Below are 20,497 nucleotides of genomic sequence, written 5' to 3' on the forward strand. Positions count from 1 at the left end.
CAAGGTAGGGTGTCAGGAGGAACTGCTGGGAAGTTCTGTGCAGTTTTTAGGATGAGGATTGGGTAGGTCATCCATGGTCCAATTGTGAATATACAAAGTTTCTCCGAGGAATACATAGAGGGCAACAAGATCACTAGCAGACATTTATGCGCAGTTTCTCAGAGAAAGGGTGGATTAGGTTGTGGGGAGCTACTGGTCATAACTGCGTATTTCTGAGAGACAGTGTCATACAGGAAATTTCTGCACAGTTTCCGGGATGAGTGTAGAATGGGGAAATAGGGAGAGTTCCACTCAAAGCTACGCAATTTCTAGAGGGAGAGTAGAGCAAGATAACATCGGGGCTCGCCAATCAGATCTGTGAAATTCCTTGGAACAGTGCAGTGAAAGGTAGCAGAGGCTTGAGTCACATGACTGCATAGTTTCTATAGATAGTGTAGGGTAGGTAACTAGGCAACTTGTGCACATTTTTGGGGAGCAGAGAAACCCCCGGTCACAATGTATTTTAGGTTTTCTGGTAGACCAAAGGGAGGCTTGATGAGTGATCTTATAAGAATCATGGATTGGGTCAGAATTGGGGACAACTTCTGCGCATTTCTGGGAGACAGTTGGCTTTCTCACTTCCACGATTATGTAGTGCATGATGACCCGGAGGACAACCTCGAGCTCTGTGTAGTTCTGGGAAGCATATCAAGGTCACTCAGAGCTAAGACTACATAGTGCAGCTTAGTCGGGGTCTGGTTGAAGGAGGGTTGTCTAGTCGAACGATTTTCAAGGAAAATGGTTAAGTGTGAGAGAAATTGAACTTGTACATACATGACATTGTGATAAAACACTTAGCATGGCTCAATGACAAGACACCTCAAACCATCAAGACAAACATGTGATCAGTGAGACTAACTTAAAGGTTAAGAGCGACAAGTGTAACACTTGAGATATATCTTCGAATGTCCATGATGAAACTTGCGCAACAGTTCTTGCAACTTTGTGTGTGAGTATGACCAATGTTCACAAAGTGAAAACAACTCATGAACACAAAGACAAACCTTCAAAATTACCAACAAGATTGCAAGCATGACATAGCAATCAACATGCCAAAAGATGATCGATGATCGATCAATAAAAAAGGGTGTAAAGACTTGACTGGAGCTCATGGAATGGACCCAAGTGTTTGCAACCATCACAGGATATACCAAGGAAGGATCTGAAATTTGCGTCCAGGCAAAAATTTTGGAGGGTGTTGCAATCGCTACAACAGAATTACACTCGCTCTACACTACAGAGAAGCCAAGGCTCTTCACAATTCTCTAAAACTCCTTCTAAGCCTAAGCCTAGCCAAAATCTTGGCTCTCGAAAGCCTGTCACATGAGTTTTGAGGTTCTATTTGTAACAAGATAAGGTGACTCTTCAACTCTGCTTTATGACCTTCATACAACCCTCATGACCCTTCAACTTCATTACAAAAATGACTCATTACATTACATCATGACTCTTCATATTCAAATATTGACACTTGGAATTTCACTTACAACATAATTACAAATAATATTACATTTTACACTTGTACCCATATAAGAAAAAATAGGGAAGAGACAAGTTGAAAGCCTAACAAGACACAACACTATGAGGCTTGATTTTGGGGGAAATCTAGCTCAACAACCTCAACTTGCTACTTCTCGGTCAGATATTGGTGCCAAGATTGGTACTGTGTGATGGTGTCTTGCTAGAAGTGAGCTCTAGCCTCCAAGGCATTCGGGTACAATGTCTTGGAACCAATTTCAAGTTCGTTTTGAATCATGAGCAACATTATTCTAACTCGGAGAGGACCACCGATGTAATTTTGCATGTTCAATCTTCCTTGGTGGAAATTTGTCTTAACTGCTCCAAGTACTCCTCTATCTCCTGTCGAACTTGTTTCCTTGGTTTGGCTTTGGTGAGTGAACTTACTGATGGGATCTGGTGTGTTCTCACTAAGGCATCCAAACTAATAAAATGTCGTTTATATGAGGCATGAATTCTATCAATAAATTAGGCGAGCTACTTATTTTTCTATATCAACATCAGAAGTCTCTCTTTCTCCAGCTTGTGGCTTGATTTTATTCACTAAGTCAAGTGGTGCCCCTTTGAATCACATTGTACATTCCTACACATAGGTAATGGAAACTTGTATGTTCTTAGGAGTTTTAACAAATTCTTTTCTCTACTATTGTGCACCATTCAAATGGGAAATTGATTTATGTACGATCACAAACCCCTCATAGAGCTTCCACATGATTTCTCCCAATGTTGATAGTTTAGAAAGTATTGTTGCTCTCATCTCCTCGAAGTCGACCTATGCAAAAACTACACTTTGTACTACTGCATGGAGTTGTTCTGCCTCTTTCCTGGTAGCCTACAAGCTCTGTGCCAATTCCTCATTCAAGGTTGTCAAATACTGAATGTTCAATCTTGTTGTTCTTACAAAGGCCAAGATGGCTTCAACAATGGAATTCGGATGCTCAGTGTCCACCACTATCACCCTTTCTCTAATGAATGCAAGTGATACGTGATCATCCAGAAAATGCTTTCTTCTTGCTTGTACAATCCTATTTTAAAACTCATCAAATGAAAAATTGTACACATCCATCACTAGATCATCATCAAGGGAAACAACATCCCCTTCCTCGCTCAGGGATATCTCTACTTCTATAGGTGGTGGAGACTAAGCGATGACCTATGGTGCACTCAGTATTAGACCAACATCTTCATCTGTAGCTCTTGTTCCATCTCCATGTATGTTCTTCAATCAAGTGATCAATCTATTGAGCAAGCCACCGATCCTGCATATTTTCACATTCCTCCTCAGTTGTTGCTTGGTTCTATTCCTTCTCTTCATCCAATATTAGTGATTTCTCCTCTCTCAATGCACCTTGTCATTGTTCCTCTTCCTGCTTTTTCTTCTCTTCTTGTTTTATCCTCCTCAACTCTTGTTCTTCCTTCAGTTTTTGGTCTATCTCCTACAACTTCAGTTCTACTTCCTACAACCTCTACTTTTCTCTCTTCCTCCAGTCTTCTCTTCGTATCCTTTTCTTCCTTTTTTCTTCTACTTCTATAGCTTCTTCCATGAGCATAGGGTTTGATTTCATCTTGCAACTTTTTTCTCCCTCTAGACTATTGGAAATCTTCCTCTTTCCCTTATCTTGCATAGGATTTCTACCTTTTGTTGTTGTTTCTTCCAGAATTGTTGTCGTCTGTGGCGCATCCTATGAAGTACCTAAGAAATTGACCGACTCATGGAGTCTAGAGGTGTTGTAGAAATTCCTCCATGGATCCTCCTTTGACCAACGGAATGCCTCGTTGATCCATGGAAAGTAAACTCTAGTACAATGGCCTTTACAAATACCACAGGGATCATATGGATTAAAGTCTCGAGTATCAAATGCAAACCTAACTATTTCCTTTCACTCGACATCCATCACTTTCAATTTCTTTATCTTGTATAATCCAATTTGCAAAGAAAGAGTGGGCCATGGTGCTTTCTTCTTCTTGTGAAAGTTTGTTGACAAACCTATTGCGAGATGATATGACACTTCTTGCATGAAAACCTTGTTGGTGGCATACCTTGGTGAAACATGTGGAGGCTTCTCTCCACCAAACGCTCAAAGGAAGGTGCCACATGGTGATGCATACCAATCTGCGATGTCTGTTATCTCCTCCATTTCTCCTCATGACATGCAAGGTGGATCTTCTTCAAAGATGATGTCGTAGAGAAGGATGATGAAGTCGTCAATTAGTTGTGCCATTACTCATCGATGACTGCGAACTGAAAGCAACTTGCAATAGATGTGCATGACATATTCTTGTGGTGTCCATGTCTAGTTCATGTAAGGGAACCATTGTTGTGCATAGATTGCATCCAATAAATAAGCATACATATAGAAGCTTTCTTCCTCACCATTAGGAGGACTCTAAGCCTGTGCTACATGGGCCCTCAACTGTTGAGCCAACAAATCTAACCAGTTGAACAACTGCCCCTCATTCACAACCTGGTCCAATAAGACTTCCCACCCTCCAAGAAAGGTTTCTATGCTTTGCTAACCATGGATCTTGTCAGCTAATATAACCAATAGCTGGTAGGCCTTCCTGAGGGAATTTTTCTTGTATACATGGGTGGGTGTCTGTCAAAAATTCGATGGGTCTTTCACCCAGCCTTTGACAATGTCTCTTATGTTCACATAGCCATGGGTGGCATACAAAAGTGAGTCCATGCACTCCACTAGCTTGGGAAAGTGATACATGCATTGATAATGTTTTTCCCGAAATGTGGCAAGCTTTTGTCCACTGGCACTAGTTAATTTCATGGACTTCTCATCAATGTGTGAGACAATCTAGTTAATGACATATGCAGATGAGTGTTGGAATTATGATTCATGTGCCGTCCTTGATCACAACTCACTTGTAACAGAACAAGTATATGGTAACTAGATGAATCCACAGGTCAGTTCAGAGGCGACAGAATGATGGAACAAAATTCCATAATGATGGGTCAAAGGTTTACATATCAAAATTAGATGTTTGATACATGGAGATTGTTGGCATTCTTAATTAGGTGTTTTCCTTGATGGAAACCTACCGATGAGTTGTTCTTAATGACAACCTATTTTATTAATGGAATCCTACTTGATAAGTTTTATCTTGATGAAAATATACGTGTTAAAGTTATAAACAGGATGTGTTTATAGATGTGACAAAATGCATGGTAGTTCAGAGGAATGATAAATTTGGAAGTTGAAGAACTATACGCGAGTTATATTAATCCAAGTCTCATATGCACGCGAGTGTAGTGAATAAAAGTAGCATATGGATTTTGAACCATGGTATTATAAATGCCAGGGGTTTTTACGATGGTATTGGCCCATAGTAATCAGTGTAACGATGAATATTGATGTCGTCAAATATTACCACCGACACTATTGTTGTTTTGACCTATGGTATTGGATAAGAGCTAAATAATATAAAGAGGTGAAGATCAAAGTGTTGGGAGTACAAGCGATGGAAATATTACAAAGAGTTAGATAAAAAAAATATGCATGTTATGGGTTTTTGATGCTTTTCTTGATCTAAACTAAGTATGCACCAGAGAGTTTGATGATGGATGAGATCCAATAGATCTGAAATAATTATGCCCCAATGAATACAATGATGGATCAGGATCATGAGACCTTAAATTACTTTTCATTGTATGATCTACTCATGGATTGACTAGATCTAATTACTGACGCATGTTTTTACGTCTGAATATTATGATCTGGGTCTTCCTAAAGTTCTGAAGAGATGCACAATTTTAGGTCAAATTATGAAGATATATACGTTGGTTGGTCTTGAGAAAAGCACACATATATGCGGGTTTGCTTCTTCAAAATAGTGTATATAAAGTAAGGGTTTATGCTCATAAATGATTGATCAACCTTATCAATGTTGTTGCTTCTCTGTTGTCTACTAATGATGTCCTCATGATTGATCTGGGTTAAGTGATAATGTTTCAAGTATAAATTATTGAATGATGAAGTTGAATGTGGTTGGGATTGATTGAAGAATGTTAAAGTTACTTGTTGATTGTGATTGAATATCAAAGACAATCCTATGACTGGTTCAGAGTGTTGCCATAGATCTGAGAATGATTTAGTGTTCTTTTTAGAATTGCAGTGATCAAGTTTTTAGTTTTCAATATTTTAATATTTGTACGTGGGTTTCTCTATAAAAAAGAACGTATGCATGTAGGTTGCCTTAAGTGAAGTAGCATATGCATTTTGGCATTTGAATGATCAGGACTATAGTTGATTTTGTGTGTTGATGCAGTATTCTAGGTTTTGTTCTATGTGTTGGTTATAATTATTTGACTATTATAGTTGATTGGTTGAGTTTTGATCAAGTGTCAATTGATTGGGTTTTTAGTGAATGGTTGATTTAGTTGAGTCAGAAATTGATGATTGGGTTTCAGTGAATGGTTGATTCAGTTGTATCAAAAATTGATGATTGGGTTTCAATGAATGGTTGATTCAGTTGTATGAGAAATTGATGATTGGGTTTCAGTGATTGGTTGATTCAGTTATTTCAGAGATTGATGACATTGTTACATTGATGAGATATAGTTTGATTATTGATATTGATCTTAAGTGTTGATAATGGGTATAGTATGAAAATTTGATGAATCGTGGCGTACAAGTTAAGATATGTTGTAGTAGGTGGATCCAGTGTGAAAATTTATGAAATGTGGTCTATGGATGTAGTTGAGGACTGGAGCCTTCAGTGAGGAAGTTGAAGCTTCCTACCAGTAATAGCTAGTAATCATATTAAGGAATTAGAGCTCCATTCCAATAATTGTTGGAGAACAAGTGAACATTGTAGCCTTCTGCAGGTTTGCTCCTGTGTATTGGTACAAGTTTACACCAATACAAGAACCAGGGGGTTGGAGCTCCATTCCAGTAGGAGTTGGAGAATGAACGAAGGTTGTAGCCTTTTGCAGGTGGGTGCCTACATACTGGTATGAGTCTACACCATTACAATATTTGTAAAAATGTTTTTCTTTATATTAAAAAGAATATAAAGATGACAAAAAAGGTGGTTTTTTCCCACATTGGGTTTCCACCTTAAATCCTGGTGTTCATGTGTGTTTCTTGTGTGTGATGGTTTATTTTGTTCTTATAGCACATGGTTACTTTTCATGTAATGTTTAATAAAGTATTGATGTACTGGTTGAAGACCAACATACTATGAATTAACTAAATCATAAGTTCACTGGTTGTATATTATTTGTCTTAAGAATAGTCATGTACACACGTGGGTTCCTTTCAGTAATGTCACTTATAGAAATCTGAATATGAAATGTAAAAATTTATTGATTTGAAAATACTGATTCACCCCTCCTCTGCCCCCACCCCCCCCTAGTATTTTAACCAACAATTGGTATCAGAGCAGATCCTTTGGCAGAAGCTTGACTGCTTGAAGCAGATTCATTGAGACAATGGGAAAGAAGCAAAGGAAGAAAGCACCTCAAAAGAAGAAGACATTTCAAAGAGATAGTGAAAGTGTTAGAGACGATTGGATATTAGGTAGAAGCAAATATTTGGACTCAGAATCACCACATAATGAAGATGAACAAGAAAAATAATTATGAGGTACTAATTTTTGTGCCTTTGGTGATACCTTTCTCTATTCTTGCAATATTGAAGATAATGAATGTGACAATGAAACAATTGAGTTTTCACTTATGGGTGAGAGTGACAGAAATCTAATGACCATAGAAGTAGAAGTTAAAAGTCTCATAGATAAAATTAGAGATCAACAAGATCTATTTGATAAAAGGGAATGTACCTATAAAGAAGAAGTTACTAGGTTAAAAACTCAGTTTGAGGAAGGAAACAAAATAAGGACGTAGCACAAGGAAAAGGAATATTAATGTCAAAGGTTGTAGGATGAAGTAACATCATTGAGAAATCAAGTGAATGAAAAGGATAAAACAACCAAGGAACTTAAGGAAAGATACAATTATGTGAAGGTCTTGAACTGAGGTTGTCTCTCTAAAAGAAGATCTTGAAAAATATAATAAGCGGAATGAAGAACTACTTCAAGCATTTAGAGAACAAGAAAATGAGATTCTCAAATTAAAACAACAAATGGAAGAAGGAATAAAAGTTGAAGAAATCATGAAGAAGAATTATCTAGAAAAAGAAAATCAATATCAGGTTGAGGTAAACATCGTAAAAGGTAAATTAGAAGAAAAGGATAAACTTTTACGATTTCAAGATGGTACTAAGATTTTGGATAATATTATTCGTAGTCAAAGGTCTCCTACCATCAAATTTTGTCTTGGTTTTCATGAAACTATTAAAGGTAAATCCAACTCACAAACTGAGGCAGGGAATTCTAATGCAAAATCTGAAATGCTCAACAAGGAGATAAGAAGACAACCCCATCAAAAACCAAGAAACTATTCAAAGAAAATCATTTACTCCTAAAAATAGAAGTCTTAATCAATTCTTTACTCTGATCAATAATGTTGAATGTTGTATGCATAGTTTTGGACATGTTACGACTAGGTGTAGAAATAGAATGTTCCTAGCTAATAACTATCTCACAGAAAGATCATCATCTTCTAGGTAATTTAAGGGATATTGTTTTTCCTGCAATATGTTTCATCACAAACCCATTGATTGTTATAGAAGGTGTTGGGTCCCTATAATACTAGTGATTACTCCATTACTATTGTAGTTATACCCCTTATTAATATTGTTGTTCCCCTATTACCCCCATATTGTTATTACTATGCCCCAGAGAATCCCTCTATTGTTATTTTTGTGGCTTTATATTATTATTGTTAGGTCGGTTGGATGATATTGTGACTCCTTAAACTCCTATATATAGAAATGAGGTTTTTTCATTTGAATCATCAAAGAATTGTTCATTTATGTAATGTAAAGGAGGTTGCCCCTCGAAGAGGCTGAATTCTAAGGCGTTGATCTATCTTTTCTATCTTTTCTTGAGCTAGATTCATAACATTTGGTATCAGAGCTTTGGATTCTAGGGTTTCGCTGATCCAAATAGGTCATCGTGGCATTTTCGATATAACATTTTTCTGTGATGTTTCGGAAGTCACAAAAAAAACCCATTTGAGAAGAAATCGCGTTGAACCTTGGGTCCAAATTTCAGAGCTTTTTGCACGATATATGGGGAGATATGATCTGACGAAGTTGGTCTTTTTGTAGACTCCTGAATTACATTCAAAACAGGTGACCTGGGGAAAATCATCATAACTTTCTCTCTAGGGATCGGATTGAAATTTCATAAGAAGGTACAAAAAGAAGATGGAATGTAGTTTTGTGTATGCATTTTTCAAATCCAAAGGTCCAAACAGTGACTCGTGGAACGTCGTACAAGTTCACTCTACTGAACTAGTCTATAATCAAGTCACTGTGGGAGATTTCGCATAACTCTTCCTTGGAGAATCCAATTTGGGTCAGAATTGTGGCATTGGAAAGAGGACAGAGAGGGCTACTATAGGTCACAAATTCAGAACTAGATGATCAAAAAGTACAGAGATACATCAGAGGCAATATCAAGCTCCTACAAAGTGAAAAAAGGTGTGTAGATTTTCTTAAATTTTTGCTTAAGCTTGGTTTGAAAATTTATTTTGAAGGAATTCAAAGGGCATAATAGAGAATTATTATCGGTAACTGATGCCTCGAGGAAAGAAAATGCAAACACCTAGTAAGGAACCTGAAAGCTCTAGCATGACTCATGAAGAAGAAGAAGAAATGCTATATGATATATCAAAATTACAAGAACAAGTGCAACGAGTGTCACTTGCACAAAAAGCAAATGAATCTAAGATGGATGGTTTAAGGAAAGATGTAGAAGCTAAGATGGATGGTTTAAAGAAAGGCGTAGAAGCTAAGATGGATGGCATGGAAGCTAAGGTGAATGGCATGGACGCTAAAATTGATGGCATGGATGATAAGATGGAAGAATTGAAGATAAATATGAATAAGTTGCTACAAGAAATGGTCACTAAGGGTGAAAGGGTACTAAAGGAAACTCATGATGAGAACAAAAGAAATGTTAATCATGATTCCATAGACTCTAATGTTGGATTGAAGACTCACCATGTTCCAAAAATTGATATGAGGAAGTTTGATGGCAAGGATCCCGCCACATGGATATTACAGATGGAGCAATTATTCGATCTCAATAATGTGCAAAACACATAAAAGGTACGTATGGCAACTTTATATTTGGAACCAAATAAGTTCGTATGGTATCAATGGCTTTGCTCTTGTAAACAATTTATCACTTGGGCAATTTTTACGAAAGAATTGATAGCACATTCTGAGGATACAAAAAGCAACACTTTTTTTAGCCAATTGACAAGTCTCAAACAAAAGGGTTCAATAATGGAGCACATTGAGGAGTTCCAAAAATTGAACATAAGGGTAAAAGATATTCCAGAAGAGCATAGGATTGATGTGTTCATAGGGTCTTTAAAGGATAATATCCAACATGATGTTCACCTTTGGGAACCTAATTCATTAGAGAAGGCATCCAGGTTAGCAAGAAAAATGGAAAGCAAAATTATGGCAACCAGGAAGCATACCACTCAAAACTATAAAGACGGAAGTGTTGTTGCCCCTAGTCTTCCACAACCTATAAGGTTGACACCACAACAATTGGAAGAAAAAAGAGCAAAAGGGCTTTGTTACAGTTGTGATAACAAGTACACTAAAGGTCATAAGTGTGCTGAGAATAAATTATTCTACATAGATTGTGAAGAGGAAGAAGAAAAGGAGCAAGAAAGGGCAAAAGAAGAGGATATACTCCAGGAACAAAGCCTAGATGAAGAACAAATAAATTCGACCATATCTTGTAATATATTGGTAGGAATTACCACTCCTCAAACCATCAAGATACAAGGAAAAATCAAGAAGAAAAAGGTAATAGTGTTGATTGATTCAGGAAGCACCCACAATTTTATTCATTGTAAGGTAGCAACATAATTGAATTGCTTCCTATATCCAGCACCAGAGTGTCAAGTGATGATTTCAAATGGAGGAACAATAAATTGCTCTGGAAAGTGCCATAATATCAAGCTATCCATGGGAGAATATGTATTGACTAGCTCAATGCTTTCCATTCCAATGGGAGGTGTTGATGTTGTACTAGGAGTCCAATGGCTACAATCCTTGGGTACAATAGCTTTTAATATTCAAGAAATTTTCATCAAATTTTCTATGGAAGGAAAGGAAGTTGAATTAAGGGGTATTGCAGGGAAACCAGGAAATATAATCAGCTCTAATGGTATGACAAAGATTCGAAAAAAGGAGCAAAGAGGTGTAATTGCACAACTATGTTCTCTAGATGTTTCCACATTAGAATCATATATTTCTCCAAATCTCCAAAAAGTCTTGGACAATCATTCCAAGGTATTTGTGACTCCCAAAGGGCTCCCACATATGCGTGATCATGATCATGCTATTCATATGATTCGTGGAAGTGTTCCTCCAAACATCAGGCCGTACAAATATCCCTATGTCCAAAAGAGTGAAATTGAACGTATGGTTGCAGAAATGCTAGAGGTTGGTATAATTCAACCGAGTCAAAGTTCTTTCTCTGCTCTAGTAGTATTGGTGCACAAGAAGGATGGATCATGGCACATTTGTTTGGATTATAGGGAGCTCAACAAGATCACTATTAAAGATAAGTTCCCCATTCCTCTCAGTGATGAATTACTGGATGAATTGCATCGACCAATTTACTTCACCAAGTTGGATCTTCGTTCAGGATATCATCAAATCAGAACGAAGACTGAAGACATTCCGAAAATAGCATTTAGAACTCATGAGGGTCATTATGAATTTTTGGTCATGCCTTTTGGCCTTACCAATGCACCTTCAACATTTCAAGGTTTGATGAATTCAATTTTCAAACCATTCCTTAGAAAATTCGTGTTAGTATTTTTTGATGATATACTAATCTACAGCAAGTCTTGGAAGGATCATGTTGAACATGTTGACAGGGTGCTACAACTATTGGAGGAGGAACAATTATATGCAAAAAGATCCAAATGTTTCTTTGGAGTCCAAGAGGTGGAATATCTGGGTCATATTCTATCTCATGAAGGAGTTAAGGTAGACCCTAGCAAAATTAAAGCCATTAAGGAATGGAAAATCCCCACATCCATAAAGCATCTGTGAGGATTTCTCGGGTTGACAGGGTATTATCGCAAGTTTGTTAAGAATTATGGGAGAATAGCAGCACCTCTAACAACATTATTGAAGAAAGATGCATTTTCATGGACTCCGGAAGCAACAAAGGCCTTTGAACATCTTAAAGAGGCAATGTGCCAAGCACCGGTCTTAGCTACACTAGACTTCACAAAAACCTTTGTTGTGGAATGTGATGCTTCAGGAAATGGAATTGGTGTTGTTCTAATGCAAGATGAAAGACCCATTGCTTTTGAAATTCGTCCAATCAAGGGAAAGTTTTTAAGCAAAGCTATTTATGAGAAGGAAATGTTGGCAATACTCCATGCACTTAAGAAATGACGACCCTTCCTAATGGGAAGACACTTCAAGGTAAAAACGGATCATAATAGCCTTAAATACTTTTTAGAACAAATATTATCCTCTGAAGAGCAACAACAGTGGGTCACAAAGATGTTGGGTTATGACTTTGAAATCATCTACAAAAAAGGGAAGCAAAATGTGGTGGCAGATGCACTCTCAAGAAAGGATGAGGATGTGGAAGAATTGTTGTGCACCATTTCTATTATCCAACCAGATTGGATAAACGAAGCAAGGGAGGAATGGAAGAATGATGAAGAAGTGTGGGCACTTATTCGAAAGTTACAACAAGATTCCAGTATATCTGATACATTTAGCTGGCAAAATGATTCGTTATGGTACAAAGATCGCATATACCTCTGTAAGAATTCCCAGCTAAAACAAAAGATTCTTATGGAATTTCACACTTCTCCCTTAGGAGGGCACTCAGGATTTTAAAAAACTTACAACAGGGTTAAGAAGGAATTTTTTTGGGATGGCCTTAAATCAGATATTCAAAAGTTTGTGGCGGAATGTTTGGTTTGCCAACTAAATAAAGTTGAAACAATTAAGACACCAGGTCTATTACAACCTTTATCCATTCCAAGCCAACGTTGGGAGGAGGTTTCAATGGATTTTATCACAGGTTTACCCAAGTCTGAGGGAAAGAGTGTCATCATGGTGGTAGTTGAAAGACTTACCAAGTATGCACACTTTTGTGCATTATCACATCCATTTAAAGCCAGTACAGTTTCTACTGCATTTATGGAAACAATTCAAAAGCTACATGGAAACCCAAGATTATTGTAAGTGCCAGAGATCCTATTTTCACTGGAAATTTTTTGACAGAATTATTTTCTTGTCTCGGTACTCAGTTAGCTCATAGCTCATCTTATCATCCTCAATTTGATGGGAAAACTAAGATAGTAAACAAATGTTTGGAAGGATATCTTTGTTGCTTTGTATCTGATAAACAGACACAATGTGTCAAATGGTTGCCTCTAGCTGAATGGTGGTATAACACTTCCTTCCATATAGCGACAAAAATGACCCCATTTATGGAACTTTATGGGTATCAACCACCATCCATCACGACATATTTAAGAGAAAATTTTAAGGTTCAGGCAGTGGAATATCACATCAAACATCAACAACAAGTCCTCCAACTCTTAAAGGATAACCTCGTGTGGGCACATAATAGAATGAAACAACAAGCAGATCAACATCGCAGTGAAAGAAGTTTTGGTGTAGGTGATTGGGTATTCCTACAGCTACAACCATATAAGCAAATGTCCCTCAAGCATGCTAAGAAGGATAATAAATTATCACCAAAGTATTATGGTCCGTACAAGGTGTTGCAAAAGATTGGTACTATGGCATACAAATTGGAGCTTCTTGCCGCTTCTCGATTGCACCTAGTTTTCCATGTTTCATGTTTAAAGAAGGTTATGGGCGAAAAGCTCCCAGTTCAAACAATATTGCCAGAACTTGACGAGGAAGGAAAAAATATATTGGAACCGGAAGCAGTCACAGAAACAAGAACTCGACAGTTATGAAATCGATCAATTTCAGAGTATCTTATCAAGTGGAAGAACTTACCCGCTAAAGATTCCACATGGGAGGATGAGAATTTTATGCAGAAGTATCCAGAACCACTCAAGCGTTGAGGACAACACTTTTTTGAAGGAGGGGGGCATGTCGGGTCCCTATAATACTAGTGATTACCCCATTACTATTGTAGTTATACCCCTTATTAATATTGTTGTGCCCCTATTGCCCCCATATTGTTATTACTGTGCCCCAGAGAATCCCTCTATTGTTATTTTTGTGGCTTTATATTATTATTGTTAGGTCGACTAGATTATATTGTGACTCCTTAGACTCCTATATATAGAAAGGAGGTTTTTTCATTTGAATCATCAAAGAATTTTTCATTTATATAATGTAAAGGAGGTTGCCCCCTCGAAGAGGTTGAATTCTAAGGCGTTGATCTATCTTTTCTATCTTTTCTTGAGCTGGTTTCATAAAAGAAGGAATATGAAACAGATAAGGTGTTATGCTTGTAACAAGTTTGGGCATGTAGAAAATTAATGCAGGAACAAGTCTATGGATTTTCATAGACAATATGGTAAGTAACCAAATAAGAACATTGATTTAAGAAAATCTAAAAAATACAGAACCACCAATAAGCAAGATGAAGATGAAGATGAAGATGAATGGTACATAGATAGTTGATGTTCTCATCACATGACTAGACACAACAGTAAAATGGAGTATCTGATGAAGAACCATCATGGTAATGATATTCTTGGAGCTGATGTTTAAGAAAAAGTTCTAGGACTAGGCACAGTCAGAACAGACTCAGGGGGAACTAAAAGTATGAAATTTTAGTATTCCACTTTTCATACGTGGATCTTATGAAGATAAGTCGCGTATATACATGAGTTAGAAACTTCACAGTCATGTATATGTTGGTTTGATGAAGAAACAGTGGGACAGACTCATGAAAAGGGTTTGATATGGTTCAATAAATGATCAATTGTCTTTTCTGTTTTGATGGTTGATGATTATAGTTTGTTGATTCTATTTAGATTTCTTTTGGACCTCATAAATTGTTGATGTCTTGATGTATAATTGTTGATGATGATGCATTTATGATTATTATTTATATATTAAACGATAAGATCTGATAGTGAATGGTTGGCATAGGTTCAGGGGGAGCATTTTTTATACTTCTAATAATGAATTGTTAGCATTATGCTTGCTTTAGAATTCCTTGATATGTAATGATGCTTATCAATGGTGATGTTGTTTATGTTGCTGAAGTGTTTAAATGATGCATCATGCTATGTTGTAGGCATAGGCTGGCCATGATGAAATCATAGATGATACTTATATTACTTCAGCCACATAGTTTCTTTGATTCTACGGTTCAAATTTATGGATGATTGTTTTGTTGATGCATACAATACATATGTTATGTTGATTACATGGTGATATTCATAAGTTCAAGGAGAAAAAAAAAGCTTGAGTACACAACTTCATTATTTGATGATGATAAGTGTAACTCATTTCTTTTATGTTGTTGTCATCATGCCTTCAAAGATGAGTAAATTTCATATGGTGCAGTTATGGATGAGGATTCCTATAGTTCTTGGCTCCCACATGGTATATTGTTTGAGGATTGTTGCACTTGATGGTATCAAGAAAGTTTGAAAACTGACTGTGAGCTCATGGTTTTCTTTTCTCATTGGTGAGAATCTAGATACATATTGCTATCTCTATGCTAGATACATAGATGATTACTTAAATTCCAGATTGGTAAATGATGTTGGTATAAAATATTTTTTTATGAAGAAAATTGGCCAAGAGAATGGTGTTATTTCAGGTTTCACAAAGACATGGCTATTTGAAGACATGGATATTTGGAGACATGGCTTACTTAGTCACATAATGATGATGACTTCTTACTTTATGATGATAGGCTTGGTTCTCACATATGTTGATTAACATGGTTGTTGCTTATTAGATATGGGATGTTGGAAAACTCCCGAGTGACACTACATGCTTTATATATTGAGGAAAGAACATGCAATTATTTCTACGTTGATTTGGTGATGATGATGACGATGATGACTATGATTTTTTCACATATATATGATATGATGTGAATATTTTTGTGAAGAAATAGGAATTACTGCTTGGACATATTGTTGGCATTATGGCTAAAGTGTTGTCCTTGATGGCAATCCCTAAAAGTGATAGATCACAGTACTTCAGGTCAGTAGCAGAGATTGATGATCAACTCTCAAATATTGAAGAAAATAAGGGGTATGCAGGTACATCGTACAAAAGGTGCGGACACGCAGGCATGTCTTAGATAAAGTGCGTACATACACGTAGGTGTCCCATGTAAAAGGTGCGAACCCTAGTTCACGCACTTTCATGCAGTGAAAAAGTATTCTCACGTGGGAATCCAATGGTGGAACATAGTATTTAGACCGACGTATTTTATCCTATGGTTTGGTCAGTGGTATTGTTTTATATTATTATTATTATTACTGAGCCCCATGTTTTTGGGCCTCTTGTTTTGGTTATCTATGGTATTGATCCATGATTTTAGGAAGAGCTTGCCTATATAAAGCAAAGGAGATCATTTGGCTAGATATGTGCGAAAGAAGAAGATCTTAAGAGAAGCTAGATCTGAAATTCTAGTGATGGGTTTGTGAGAGATAGCTGAATCTAAATCAAGGAGAAACATGAGAGTTACAAGTCGGATGTACTAATGGGTTGAGATCCCTTCGGCGCATGTTCAGATCTGTAGATCTGACAATATGGGTTATTCTTGAAGTCTTGAAATTATCTATACCCGCAGTTACAGAAGTATAGTGAAAGAAAAGTGCGGAGATACGCAGGCGCAGAAGCACTGCAGGTGCGCAGATACACAGGCCCAGAAGCGCTGCAGATGCGGAGGTGTGCACGAAGTTCATTGGACGCAGAGTGCAGGTACGCAGGAAGTCAGTGAGGCACAGTGCATGGGTACGCAGGAAAACAGTTGGAAACAGTGCGTACTTCTACGAAGGTGTTCTATGGGTGAAGCTGCGTACTTCTCATGAAATCTATTTAGCTGCCCCTGTTTATTATTGTTTTGTTCTGGGTTTTTGAAGTGATGTCTGGTTTCTGGTATTAAGTTCTGATAACAACAGTGATTGATTAAATGTTTATACATTGATGGATGAATGGATCAAGTTCTTATTGACTCATTTTATGTGATCTGATGGACTAGATCTGATTGATGACTCACTTGTATATGTATTGATCTAGTGCTTGGGTAATTCAGAAGGTTGTTTGATTATGAGCTTCAATGTTGTTGGGCCCAGTATGAAAATTGGATGAAACGTGGCCTTTCAGATTATGAAAATTGATGAAACATGGTACCTGGAGGAGAAAAGATTGTAGGCCAGCACCTACGTACTAGTATCTAAGCTAGTACAAGAGCTAAAGGAAATCTTTGGAGCATTGTAGCAGGTAGCAGCCTGCGTACTAGTAAATGGATCGGCTAGTACAAGAGCAAAGGGGGTTGTAGCTCCCGTACTGGTATAAGACTGCACCAGTACAAATATTGTAAAAGGATTTTCTTATTAAGAAGAAGATTGAGATGACTTGCAGGAGGTGGTTTTCTTCCACATTGGGTTTCCACCTTATATCATGGTGTTCATGTGTGTGCCTTATGTGTGATGATCTATTCTATGTTACTGCATCTGTTAACTGATAATATGGTTGATAATGTTCTAATGCACTCATTGAAGATCAATTAACTTAATCATAAGAAGTTGTGGAAGTAGAATATATGAATCAGAGTTTGGAAATGAAAAAGTTTTATTGACTTGATAATACTGATTCACCCCCCCCCTCTCAGTATTATTTCCAACAATTGGTATCAGAGCAGGTCCTTTGATAGAAGCTTGATCGCTTGAAGGAGATCCGTGGAACAATTGGAAAGAAGCTGAAGAAGAAAGCACCTAAGAAAAAGAAGTCATCTCAGAAGAACTACGACAGTGGGAGAATCGATTAGGGATTAGGTATAAGAAGCTCTTCAGATTCAGAATCATTATCAGGTATGAATATATTATCCTCTGATGTTCCAGCTATCTTTCCTTTTGGAAGAGATGAAAGTGATAGCGAAACTACTGAATTTGCTCTTATGGGTGAACAAGAAAGATATCAAATAGAGGCAGAATTTAAAAGGCTGACAGACAAAATTAGAGATCAACAAGATCTATTGAACAAAAGGGAACGTGACTTCAAAGAAGAAGCTACCAAACTAAAGGCCCAACTAGAAGAAGGAAACAAGCTAAGAAAACTACTCAAGGACAAGGAAGACCAATTTCAAAAATTGCAGCATGAAGTGACATCATTAAGAAAAGAAGTCAACGAAAGAAGCATAACCATCAAGAAACTGAAAGATAGATCCAGCTACTATGAAAATCTTGAAGCTACAATTCTCTCACTAAAAGGAGATCTTGAAGAATCAAAGAAGCAGAATGAAAATCTACATCAATCAATTGAAAAACAAGACAACGAAGTCATCAGCTTAAAATCCCAGATGGAATGTGCCTTCAGAATTCGTCAAATGCAGCAAGATCTGAATGAAGAACAAGAAAAGGAGATTCTCAAACTAAGGGAACAAATGAAAGAAGGAAGGAAAGCTGAAGAAGATTTGAAAAATAAATCTCTTGAAAAGGAAGAAGAGCTTCAGGTTGAGGTAAATATCTTGAAAGGTAAATTAGAAGAAAAAGATAAGCTTTTACGATTTCAAGATAGTTCTAAAGTCTTGGATGATATTCTTAGTAGTCAAAGGTCTCCTGCTATAAAGACTAGTCTTGGTTTCCATGAATCTGTTGAAGGTGAATCTAGTTCACAAGGTGAGGCAAGGAACTCTAAAGAGAAATCTAAAGTGATCAACGAAGAAATGAAAGATCAATCTCATCATCAACCAAGGAAAGAGATTCCTCAAAGAAAATCTTTTACTCCTCCTATGAATAATGTTGAATGTTATGTATGTCATAATCTTGGACATGTTGCAGCCAGATGTAGAAGAAGAAAGGTTCAAGATCATCATGCAGAAAGATCATCTCATTCAAGGTACTTTAATGGATATTGCTTTGCTTGCAATATGTATGGTCACAAAGCTGCTGATTGCTACAAAAGGAATATGAAACATGTAAGATGTTATGCATGTAACAAGCGTGGACATATAGCAAAGGAATGCAGGAACAAAGCACAGACATCACACCAAAATAAGAAAGCATCATCACGCTTGAAGATATGGAGGAAAAATGAAGTACAGTTAGAAAAAGGCGGCACAGCACAATGTACAAACATGCGAGAATCAGAGGGAACTGAAAGTACAAAACTTCAGTGTCTTGAATCTCATATGCAAACTCCATAAAGGGAAGTCACATATATACGCGAGTTGGATACTGCACAATCGCGTATATGATTGTTTGAAGAAAGGCAGTAGGGAAAGTGAAGTTGGAAGTGAATCTATGAAGTATGATCTCTCGAGCACAAGATCAGATCTGAGAATCTCACTGTCAGTGGCACAGAGGAGGACTATTGAGTTCTAATCAGAGGTACGCAGGTGATACACAGTAAAAATGCAAGGGTACGCAGCGCAACAATGGTCCTGGTGCGTAGGTACACGGCGACATAGGAGGTCTAGCTGCGTAGGTACAGTATAAGTACGCGGCGTAACAAAAGGGCACATGGGGACCGACGCAACGAGACAGAAGAGGCGGTGCAGAGCAAGATCGGAGGTATGCGGCGCAATAGAAGGAAAACCTACAGAGGTACATAGAAGTACGTAGCGTGATAGACGCAAAGGATGCATGAGGTACGCGGCGCAATTGATGGCACAGGTGCGTGGGTACGCACTGTAGTAGAAGGATGTCTGGGTGAATACGCAGAAACACAGAAAGTCAGGTGCGGGGATACGCAGAGGAACGAAAGATGATGTGCAGAGCCACGCAGGTCATATAATGAGAAACTGCGTATCTGTCTTAAGGCATTTAATGGCTGACTTTTCTTGTTGATAAGATCTGACAGATGGCACCAGTTTAGGGGGAGCATATGTTTTAAATGCATTGTTGGCATTATGGGTAATAATCCTTGGTGATGATACTTATATAGATAAATGATTCATCTTGCTATGAGTTGTTCACATGGTTCTTGGATCAGATTTGTGGTTGATTCTCTAATGGTGCTTACATGGTAACTTTCATGAGGATAAGGAGAAGCACTTAGCTTAAATTCACATCTTCTTGATGATGAGTCACTCATATGCTGCTATTGACATATGCATAAAGATCATATATTACAATTATGATGCATGATTCCTTTCATTCTTGGCACAAATGGATGAGGATTTTTGGCTGCATACAGGGATGATTATTCAAAATTGCATTGTTGAAGACATGATGATGATGAGCTCTTACCTATATGATGATAGGTTGTTTCGTACATATGTTGATTGATGCAGATATTCCCAAATGATGATCATGATGGCTATGGTGTTTGAAATTCTATTGATGCGGACATACCTTGATGATTCATGCACTAATGCAAGTTGTTGATCTAGTTGTTCTTGAGAGATACTATGGAGCAGATCATACAGTGTTGTTGCTGATCTTAGGTGATTGGTCTCCGTTATGAATGTCATATCACGACTCATGATGTAATAGTATGTCTCTATCTATTGTAGTCATCTCTTCAGGTCATGTAGCGACCTATGTTGATTTCCCCACTATGCCTGGGATGAAGATGTAATGTATTTAGTTCCTGATGTATCCCCACTTGGTTAAGTCTTTTGATAGGAAGCTCATTTATGATATATAGAGTCATGTTCTTCTTGTAGAACATATTTT

Source organism: Pinus tabuliformis, chromosome 5_2, assembly GCF_031772625.1.
Source record: "Pinus tabuliformis cultivar Carrire ecotype Pingquan chromosome 5_2, CPIR1, whole genome shotgun sequence".
NCBI classification, from domain to species: domain Eukaryota; kingdom Viridiplantae; phylum Streptophyta; class Pinopsida; order Pinales; family Pinaceae; genus Pinus; species Pinus tabuliformis.